This window comes from Simochromis diagramma, unplaced genomic scaffold (assembly GCF_900408965.1).
Source record: "Simochromis diagramma unplaced genomic scaffold, fSimDia1.1 OVJJ01000536.1, whole genome shotgun sequence".
In the NCBI taxonomy this organism is placed as follows: domain Eukaryota; kingdom Metazoa; phylum Chordata; class Actinopteri; order Cichliformes; family Cichlidae; genus Simochromis; species Simochromis diagramma.
The window spans coordinates 291,206-302,072 of record NW_024387029.1 but is presented as its reverse complement, the minus strand read 5'-3'; the positions used below and the strand labels follow the sequence as shown (position 1 = coordinate 302,072).

General features: G+C 38.4%; 1 protein-coding gene across 1 annotated transcript in view; it reads left to right on the top strand.

The window, feature by feature from the left end:
* The window catches only part of LOC120739446 (major histocompatibility complex class I-related gene protein-like), a 119,401-nt gene that overhangs the window by 37,750 nt on the left and 70,784 nt on the right, over positions 1-10,867 (top strand). The gene's annotated exons all lie outside the window — the stretch shown is intronic.

Sequence of the window (10,867 nt, the reverse complement as noted above, 5' to 3'; positions counted from 1 at the left end):
AGTCACTGCTGTTTAGGTTTTTGTCTTCATATATGTTGGAAGTGATAGCAGAGCTGTACGTTTTAATTTTTCAGAAATCTCTCAGTCAGAACATGGTATATGATGTTTAGGTGGAAACTAGCGAGCTAACTTCCTGCCTAACTTCCTGCTAACTTTAACTCTGTTAATTTAACAAATTCTGTTATAATGGGTGCCTGGATGTAAATCTAATCCTTACGCCTGGTTAAAGCAGCACCGCTGATCATTTTATTACAGATGAAAGGATTTAGACAGTTTTTAACTCTCAGTGATGCGCAGTGTTCTTTTGACTTTGGGACCTGAAGTGGACAGAGTTTTGGACCCAGATACTCCACAGGGGTCCTGACTAGGGATGGGTATCGTTTAGGTTTTATCCGATACCGGTGCCAAATCGGTACTTTTGAAACGGCTTGCCGGTGCTTAAACGGTGCTCAACCGGTTGCTTAAAGAATGGAGAACACAAACTTTGTCCAAAAACCTCTCATGTTCAGCTGGTTTTTTTCTGTAAAAAGATAACAATGTGTGCCTTTTCTGCAGCTATGTGGCATATATGGCATCACTCTTGGCTGGAAGCAGTGCTTAAACAATGGGAAAAACACAAACTTTGTCCAAAAACCTCTCATGTTTAACTGTTTCCCCACTTTTTCTTTGGTCATTTTAGCCTTTTTGGCCAGGGTGAAGGGAGTATCTGCCATCAAAAAGGAAGACAGCCGCATGTAGCTATGATGATGTTTGCTAGTTCACCTTACATGCATTAATGTAATAACGTGGTTAGCCTACTCAACGTAAATTACACACGAACAACATGAAGCTACTCATGCAGAGAAGAACGGCTGCTGCTGCATCATCATCCTCATCATTTCTGCTACACTGCAGGGCTAGGGGCCAGGACTCTATTCTCGGGTTTTTTGGGGGATGTTGACTCCGGGTCCGGATACACTGGCCCCCCAACCCCCCGAACGTGCACGGTGTGAAGGCTCGCAGCAAGCTATCCAAATAGGGCTTTCTGGTTTAAGAAAAAACGCTATGCGTCGCCAGCTTGTTTAATCGGATTCTTGGTGTTACCTGTTTTGACGCAGTATTCACAGTCTCCAGCTTAAAGCCCTTGTTGCTGTTTGAGTTTGCATATTTTGCTGTGAAGTTACAGCAGCCCTTTTGGACCGCTTCGCCTTGGGACATTTTAATCTTGTAGCCTCTGCTCTAACTGAACGTACGTAATGGCCCCGCCTTTTACTCTCCTGGGAAACGTAACAAGATTGGCTGGAAGTGATCCAGCTCTAGGAAAAAAAGCACCAAAATTAAAGCACCGAAATGTGCGCTGCTTTTTTCGGTCTTGGTTACTCCCGTTTATGTCAGAAAACCGGTGCCATCATGGCACCGGGCCCCCGGGTACCATCCCTAGTCCTGACTATTGTAGCCATAATGCTGCCGACAATCCATCAAGCGGTGCGGCTTCGTAGCTTACAAAGTCATACTAAAACATTTTTTGACAGATTTTTGAGCGCTGTGTACCGCATAAAATCAGTTCAAGGTCATTAAGTACAACCAACATTCATACATAAGACGCACCAGATTATAAGGCGCATTGTCGATTTTTGAGAAAATTAAAGAATTTTAAGTGCACCTTATAGTGCAGAAAATACGGTAGATAGAAATAGTTTTCAGATTCAGCATTGTCTTCAAAAGTATTAGGGTGAAAAGAAACTGAGAACCCTACTCACTGATGAAATACTTTAGTGTTGTGTAAAATTAAATTTTTGCTAATAACTCTTCTCTAACTCTTTATTCTTACTACTCCAAAAATTACATTGCAAGTACATACAGGAAAACCATTACCACATTCTTAAAGCCACGTTTACAACAAAAGTACATTCACTGATAATATTAATTTCTCCTACTGAGACTGTGACATTTCAGGGGTGCCCACATCTTCCTTTCACCACCACTCACCTTAAGAATAAAACAGAATACTTTTTTGTTATTGCACTAACATACAGCTGGTGTTATAAAGAAACTAAGAATATTATTATTATTATTATTAAGAAGTAAAGAAGAGTGAGAATTCTTTGAACAAAACATCTGTAAAAGCATAGCCACAGTTGCTGGTCTAAAATCCCTCTTCTATATGCTTAAATATCTCCCTGTGCTGTTTTGACAAGTTAGGTGGTGTTAGCTGTCAATGTCAGTTGTTGACACTCTCCACCAAACAAACAAATGAGTAAAATGGCGACAGCTCATAGTAAAACTAAAAGACCATGTCTCTTGCAATTCAATCTCGCATAAATTAAGAGAAATATTTTTTTTTAATGAAAAACTTGAAATATGAGCTTACCTGGAGATGCAACATGGCAGCCAGAGGAGTAATATGAGCACACACTTCATCTTTTTTTCCATTTTCACGTTCATTAACACAAGAAAAACAACAGACCAAACAACTGGGAGTGGTAAGGTTCCCTATCCAAAGTCCGTATTCTGTTAGGGTGGGCCAAAGTTATCTGAGTCAGAAAAAATTAAACGTTAAACAGACTATGTGCCTCCTACAGTCTCCTTGTTTTTCCCATGGCATGCACACAGGATGCCATGGGAAAGCATAGAACAAACAAAACAGAAACGAAACTCTGGTTTTAGATACTTTGGAGAGATTTATTTTTTATGAATGCTACTTCTGCTGCTTCAGTTGAGTTGCAAATGTTGCAAGTTTGGTGACAATTGGTTTGACACAGGATGTAAGAGGACCCAAGTCAGATGGACACCAGGTCCACTCGGCCCAAATATAATGATTTCAGTCTTCTTTTCATTAAAATGTAAAATATTCAGAGCCAGCCATGCTCTGATATCCTTAAGACATTCTAAAATGCCTTAATGTCTAAAATTTAGAAAAAGTAAATGTAATGCCCTATTGCTGGATTCAGACAATCAAGCTATAAGTATTCATGCACAGAAATAATTTAATTTCTATGTTTTATTTTTAATTATTGGATCAAACAGTGGGTGATACTCTCAAGCTGGACTGTAATTGCCCTGTTTAAACTGAGCTACTTCAGAAGAAGAAAGTGTACTATATTGGTCCCCGTGGGGAAAATCCCTCTCTGCATTTAACCCATTCACTCAGTGAAGCACTGGGCGCCCGGGGAGCAGTGTGTAGGGACGGTACCTTGCTCAGGGGTACCTCAGGGTAGCTGTTCAGGGGAATCGAACCCCCGACCTTCCAATCATGGGGCCACCACTCTACCTACTGAGCTATCCCTGCCCCTTCAGATGACATTCGTAATTACAGAAGGATGAGCAGTCAAATATGGACTTATGTGGAAGTGGTTGCTATTAGTCTAAAATGGAAGCAGTCAGTGTACACCAGTGTAAAACCTTTTAATGCCAATGTGAATTTAAAGGATGCAAACTGTATGCGTAAAATTTTTTGTCTTTAAATTTGTAATTTAAAAGTCACATTGATATTGTGATTTTTACAAAGTGTGCAGTTTTACCTAAATTATTATTCTTCCCTAAATGAACTGATTGTGAGTTTTACTCTACCTGAGCAGTCAAAGCGCTTTATACAACATGCCTCATTCACCCCTTCTCACCCATTCATACAAGTACTTTTTTTCTTTGTCTGTGATTTCTGTGTAACATTCATACACATTTACACTCCTCTAATGTTTTTTTTTCACAACTCCACTGAGGTGCTATTGAAGGCTCCTAGGGTTTTGATTACCTTTTACAGCTTCCAGCCATTCCAGGATCCATGTGTGAGCCATAGGTCAGTCTAGTCTACAGTCTCGATAGACTCCTCTACCCTAGCTGGAGCTGGTGTTTTACTCCTCTGGTGTTACTGCTAATCCCTTTCTTGGCCCCACTCAGACTTTGCGTCTATAATGCTAAACAGGAGCTTCCAGGAACAAAAGTGGCTCAGAGTGGTTGTAAGTATTTATTTGAAGTATTAATGGAACAGGTGCTCCATAGTGTTGCGACTTCCTGTCGCTCCTGATTTTTTTGATTCTGACCTGGTAGAAAACACATGACTCGAGACAGAATACTTCACTTCCCATGTTCCTCTTTATTTACCCATATGGGGAGATGTGCACAGCGCGAAGCCTCCTGCAGATCTGAAGGGCGCTCCTTCAGTCTGGTACATTTATAACCTTTGTCACACAATACATTTACACACTTTGACCTGACCCCCCACATGTGACTATGATCATTGAATCCATACGCTCTATCCCATGACCATGTATGTATGTAACTGTCTTGTCTCTTACCCACATACAGTGGCTTGCAAAAGTATTCGGCCCCCCTTGAACTTTCCCACATTTTGTCACATTACAGCCACAAACATGAATCAATTTTATTGGAATTCCACGTGAAAGACCAATACAAAGTGGTGTACACGTGAGGAGTGGAATTTTATTAAAATTATACTTTTTCTTTTGTGGCCCTTACAGCTCCTGAGAACAGCATTGAACTTTCTGTGAGATCATCTGGATGTGGCGTTTTCAGTGGGAGAAACGTTTTGTCATTCATCCAAATGACTTCTTAGTCTCAGCTGAATGTAGGTTTCCCCAACCTTATAAACATTACATTTGCATAATGACTGAAACTAGCACCACTGAAGGAACAATGGGCTGTAAGTTCAGTTTCATGATAATTAATATGCAAACTGTTATGACCACCATCAGTTATGGACTCTTGATTCAAAAGACCATTTAGATAAACGGAGCACCCTGTATTTAGTGTTCACATGGCAGAAATGTTCCAATTTTAATTTAAACTCGTTTTGTTCTTTAATATTTTGTTTTGTAGAAAATCTTTTTTCCTGTTGTTAGTATTTTAAAAGGATTGTTCAATCATTTAAGGCACTTGCACTGGGTTCATTGTTATGATTAATTTATGCGCAGGGGCCCTAGAAGACAGTAGAACAGTCTTTCTTTTTGTTTAATGTTTTCTTCACAGGGTACTTATAAATGTGATGGTTTGCTAGCATTCGTTTTGTTTTGGCCAACAAAGAATAAAATCCAGTCAGCGTCTGATCCAACCTCTCCCCTCCTTATTTCATGATTTGTTTTGGTTCAGGCGTCAGCTCTCCTGGTTGCCAAGCATTAGAACTAGAAGGTAGGATGGCTCTTTTAAACAGTAATCTGGGTTTCAAAAGAGAAAAGAGACAATTTAAAAATTAAACTCACAGTGAAGTCCACATGAAAGAGTATTAGTTATTGTACTTCATTTCTAACTAAGTAAACACAGAAACGTTTGACATCTACTGGCCAATTTGTCTTTGCCACATCTTGATAATACTATTCTGTGAAACACAGATGCAGACGAGGCCTGTACAATTTCAAAGCTACTTATTGTAACAGATTTGCAATAATTGTGACAACAGATGTTTTGGAGAAATCCTCATGCAAACAAGGAAAAAAAATATGGAGAAATATTGCTGTTTAAAAAAGCAGGCTGTGACTGTAAAAATCACTGTGCTTCAGCTAAATTCTTCCTCTGTTAACATGAGTGCTGTGTTTATTGTAATAACCACACAGGTTTCCAGCTGTTTCTGGGCTCAGTTGACTTTGCTGCCTGCTTTGCTTGCAGCCCTCAAACTTTGGATGTGTTTGACATTTAATCTTTCTAGAGCTCATGAGATTCATGGAGCCAGCAAGGAAGAGAGGACTTTCTACCTATTCCTAAATAAAACAAACAAACAAAAAAAACCCAAAATGGGTCAAAGCAATTCTGCCACCCGGTCTAAAATGTACATAGGAAATATTATATAAGTTGTAGTATATTATATATGTAGCTGTCCACTGGTTAATTAGATAATCACATGTACTCAGGGATCTCACAGCGCAAGCATTTTAGAAATACTAACTGATAGCATGAGAAATATTAATCCTGACAACAACAACATCTAGTTTAAGGGGGAAGAAGTAAATGAATTACAGAATCTGACATGAACATTTTTAACTCTGGAGATAGCTCTAAGATATTAAGAGAATGTGCTAAATAAGATCACTGATCACAGGCAAAACACGTACTTTAAAATGAGATCTTCTTGTTTCATTGGAACAGTAAAGTACTACAACAAAGAATAAGTGCACTTATGAAAGAGCAAGTATCACTGCTGGAGTAGGCAGAACAACGCAACCTCTGTCATCTTAAGCTGTGGCAGGATGAGGACCCAAATGCAGGACTCATAGACAGAAGTAATAAACTCAAAATAATAAATAATAAAAATAAACTCACACTTAAAAAAAATAAACTCACAAAACAACAAACCAACACCCTGAACATGGAAACTAAACACTGGGAAACTAGAAACAGAAACACTTGGAAACAAGGAGCACAGAACTAGGAACAATGGAAAACCAGAACCACAGAGAAACTCACTGAACATGGGACGCTGCGACAACGGACAGAAGGAAACACGGGGCTTAAATATACAAGCATGAAATGTTATGTTATATTATGTTATGTTATGATGTTAGTTAGGTTAGGTTTTTCATGGAAATTTTATCTGTACACATGTTGTCAAATAACCAGAACCTACTGTATTCCTATTTATACATATTATTTTGAGGTGGCGTTTTTATGGAATCTACACATTTTACTATCTTACTTTTACAAGTTTCTGGAAAAACTGGAATAAATTCATCTTTGTGTTATAATCACTTTAAACTTGTGAATTAATGATCTTTGTCGCTGTGTTTAACGTCTGGCGACATCTAGAGTTGAAACACATTTATTTAAATGCACAGTTTAACAAATAAATCTTTAACCACCAAGGGGAGCCAGACCTCATTTAGAAAGGCAAACTTCTGGCACCCCCTTACATTAATGAGAGGAACTACTTTTTCCTTTCCCAAGACAATGCCTAATTGACCATCTACTTATTACATTAATCCTAGAACAATAACGACGGGTGTTTTTCACCCAAAGTGATAGTGGTAGTGTTACAAAACTGCATATTATTGTTCTAGAGCTATGAATCAAAATTAAAAAAACAAACTCTCATAAAAGATCCATCTATCAGTCGATCCATTCATCCCTATCGCTAAGGGAGAGGCCAGCCACCCTTTGGAGAAAGCTGATTTCTTTTGGTCACCATCCAGAGCTTGTGATGATGGGTAAAGGTAGGGACGTAAATCCACCAGTAAACTGAGTGCTTTGCTTTTATATTCAGCTTTCTTCTCACCATGATGCCCCAGTGTAACGTTTTGCAAAGCTGGAAGTTTGGTCAGTAGATCTTTAATCTGTAAAATTTTTGAACTGTAAAAATGTAAAAGGAAACATTTTCATGAATATTACAAAATTTCTATAATGATTACATAAAATACTTGTACCTATACTTATTGAAATAAATAATAAACAAATGATAAGGGTATCGACTATATTGTATCACCCTATACTAAAATAAATATTTGTATATTTATACTACATTATAACCTTAATAGTATGTAGTATTGAATTAATAGAGCTGAGATAGACAGTAGGCATATCCATATTCAAGTCTACTATAAAAAGAGGACAGCATGACAATAAATACAAAGGGTTCACCGTGAAGTGCAAGCCACTCATAAGCCTAAAGAATAAAAAAGGCTAGATTGGACTTTGATTTTAAAGAAAAAAAACATCTAAAAAAGCCATCAAAGTTCTGGGAAAACATTCTGTGGATAGATAAAACCAAGATCAAGCTTTACCAGTATGATGGCAAGAAAAAAACACGGAAAAGGTGTGAAACAGCTCATGATCCGAAGCATACCACATCATCTGTAAAACACGGCGCAAGGTTGGGAGTGCATGGCTGCCAGTGGCACTGGGAAACTAGGGTTTTTGCAAGCTAAATGCAATCCAATTGATTGGGTGGCATTTCATAATACCGATGAACAATGACCCAAAACATACAGACAAAGCAACCCAGGAGTTTATTAAAACAAAGAAAAGCAAAAAGGCACTAACCATGGCAGCACAGGAACAAGGGGTCTGCCACACCAGTATCCTTGGTTTATGTGAATAAATAAAGATAACGATTAGCATACAGATGAATGACAAGTTTATTTTTTAGCTCCCAATTTTCCTAAACGCACCAATTCAGTGAAGCTTAGCGAGGTCACGTGGGCCCTCTTCCTCTGCATGCTCTCCAAGATGAAGATACAGGAATAACAAGTTTAGCAGGACGCGGCCCTGGTGTATGAAGGTGCAGGGGAAACACTGATTAGTTACTTAGTTTTCGAGCTCTACTTACAATAAAAGTAAAAATGGGCCTTCACATGACTCCTCTGACAGCTGGGACTGTGCAGGGCTTACAGCTGTGTCTGGTGAAGGAAGCCGAAGGTGAAGCCTTGCCTCTCTCTCCAGGGGAACAAGGACAGTTGCCGGGAATGCCTGGAACCATACTGCTCTGGGAACAGGGACTAGCAGGGCCCTAGCCAACCTCACCCAGGGAACCGTTACAGACTTTAGGAGGAACTATAGTCTCAGGATCAGCAGGCTGAGAAGCAGATGTAGTCTTAGGGAGTGTCCCAAGGAGGGCTACAGTTTTGAGGGAATCCATCACATGAGTGTCTTTAATGGAGCCATGATGGTTTTTAGTCACAGATTTGTTGCATTTATGAAAATTTTAGAAGTATAAATGAAAGTTTTCAAAAATGTGTGTTTAGTTCTGAGTATCATTAGGCAATATATTATCTAGGCAAAATAAATAGTCAACTTGTGTTTCAAATTAAAAAATTAATCGGCTTAAAAAAGGATTCCCATATGACAAATGCGCAGTCTGCAACCTGCTTTACACAGTAAACCACAAGAACGTATAACATTATTGCAGCTGTGTGTTCTTTATTGATTGTGGCCAGCAAGGACACCATGACTGAGACTGCTGTACCCGCTAATCACCTCTCTCCACTGTTATGTGGTGCTCCTAACAAAAGCAGCATTCCTGTAGTTGAGCGGTCTATGAAACACAGGAGCTGCAGGTTAAAATAGAGATCTCTTTCTCCTACTTTGCTTAAGTTTGCCACAATATATTTACCAAAAAAAAAAAAGATCTCTGTGAAGTGTAGTTAAATAACTTATCTCCTAAAATGCTGCTCACTTACAGGTGAGAAATATAAGATAAGACTTCATTGATCCTACGGCAGGGAAAATTGTGCGTTACCACAGCTCAGGTTCAGATACAAGGTACAGGTACAGATACGAGCACAAAGAGATCCTCCCTAATCTTGATGGAACCTATCAGTTGAGTGTTCTCCTCAAGATTTCATCAGTCATGTCCCAAGAGTGGTGGAGATATGACTGTGTGTTTCAGCTTTTTGATGTAAAGGATCATCAATCATCACCAAATTGGAGAAGGCAGCAATCAGAACAAATTGGAAAAATGTAAATTCTGAAAGTGAAAAAAGATTTTATGTGATTTCTTGAAGATTTTATCTTCTATCCCACAATCCAGTTAATATATTGTTTCAGAAAGTTAATAATAATAAAAAACCAATAAATCAAAAGATTTTAAAAGAAAATGTGTGACAATTAGCCTTCATTGGATAGTTTCAGTACAGATGGACTGAGACTGGCAGGAAAAAACAAGAAACTAACATGCAGCAAAAATTAAGAGTCAAACTGAGGACCTCTTGATTTTTTATTTTATTTTATTTTTTTGTAGAATTTTGTCAGTTCTAAATAGGCTGTAGGTGTGAATGTGATTGTTTCTCTGTGATGGACCTAAACGATATTGCGAAAAGTGTTCCCGTTGTGCTTTCACACTCATATGAACTTAAGTGAAGTGATATCCAATTCTTAATTCTCAGGCTCTCAGGTAAGATCCAAACCTCACCCCAAGTTTGCTTCACTTTAGTTTACTTTGCAGCCACTACTTTATATATATTGTACTCATTGCCCAAGATATTGTTTCATTATTAGATTAGTTTATTTTTATCTGAAGGCCACATAAAGTTTGGAAGTGTGTAGCAATTGGCTCTGCAGACAGTCTGCACTCTGTACACTAGGCATCTCAGCTTTTGCTGACCTTGCTCTATGACCATGGTTGAGTTGGTGTCTAGAGAGAGTATTTTAAATTCAGGGAATTTAAAATAGAAAGTAGCTCGTCCACAGAAGGACTGGTAGCTCCCCTTACGATAAGGGTTCAGATCGCGCGAACAGGTGTGAAATGTGTGTGTTTAGTTAGTTAGTTTGTTTGCTTGTTTTAATCAATTTAAAATCATGCTTTTTATTTGTTTTTGTTTCTAATGTCTCTGTAAAGCACTTTGAATCACCTTGTTGTTGAATTGTGCTATACAAATAAATTTGCGTTGCCTTGCCTTACCCAATTACTTCCATATCGTTATAATACCTCTAACAGCTGACTGTTGAAAATGAAGTAATGAGGAAATTTCATAACTAGACTTGTTGCACAGGTGGTATCCTATCACAATGCCATGCGGAATTCACTGAGCCTTTGACAATATAGTGTACCTGTCCGGGGTGTACTTCACCTTTCACCCAAAGTCAGCTTGGATATCTGGAAATAGTCCCTGTTCTTAATAATTGTTTTTCTTTGTTTGGCTGAGAAACCAGCTATTTTGATTATCTGCATCATTGCTGCTGTGATTGGTTTCCTTACCTTAACTACTGCTGGAACTGTGGCATATATCCGTACAAAAGGTGAGCTATGTGGAGGTTGATGATTGGACCTAAAAGCAGACGTGTGGAAACCAAAACTTGACTTAAACCAAGAGTGAGCTGTTTATATAGGCTGGAGAGCGATACAAAACAAAAGGCAGGAGGAAACTAAGGCAAAACTAACTGGACTATACAGGGGAAAATATAAAATAATAATTTTAAAATTCTAAAAAGTTAAAAAAAGTTAAAAAGA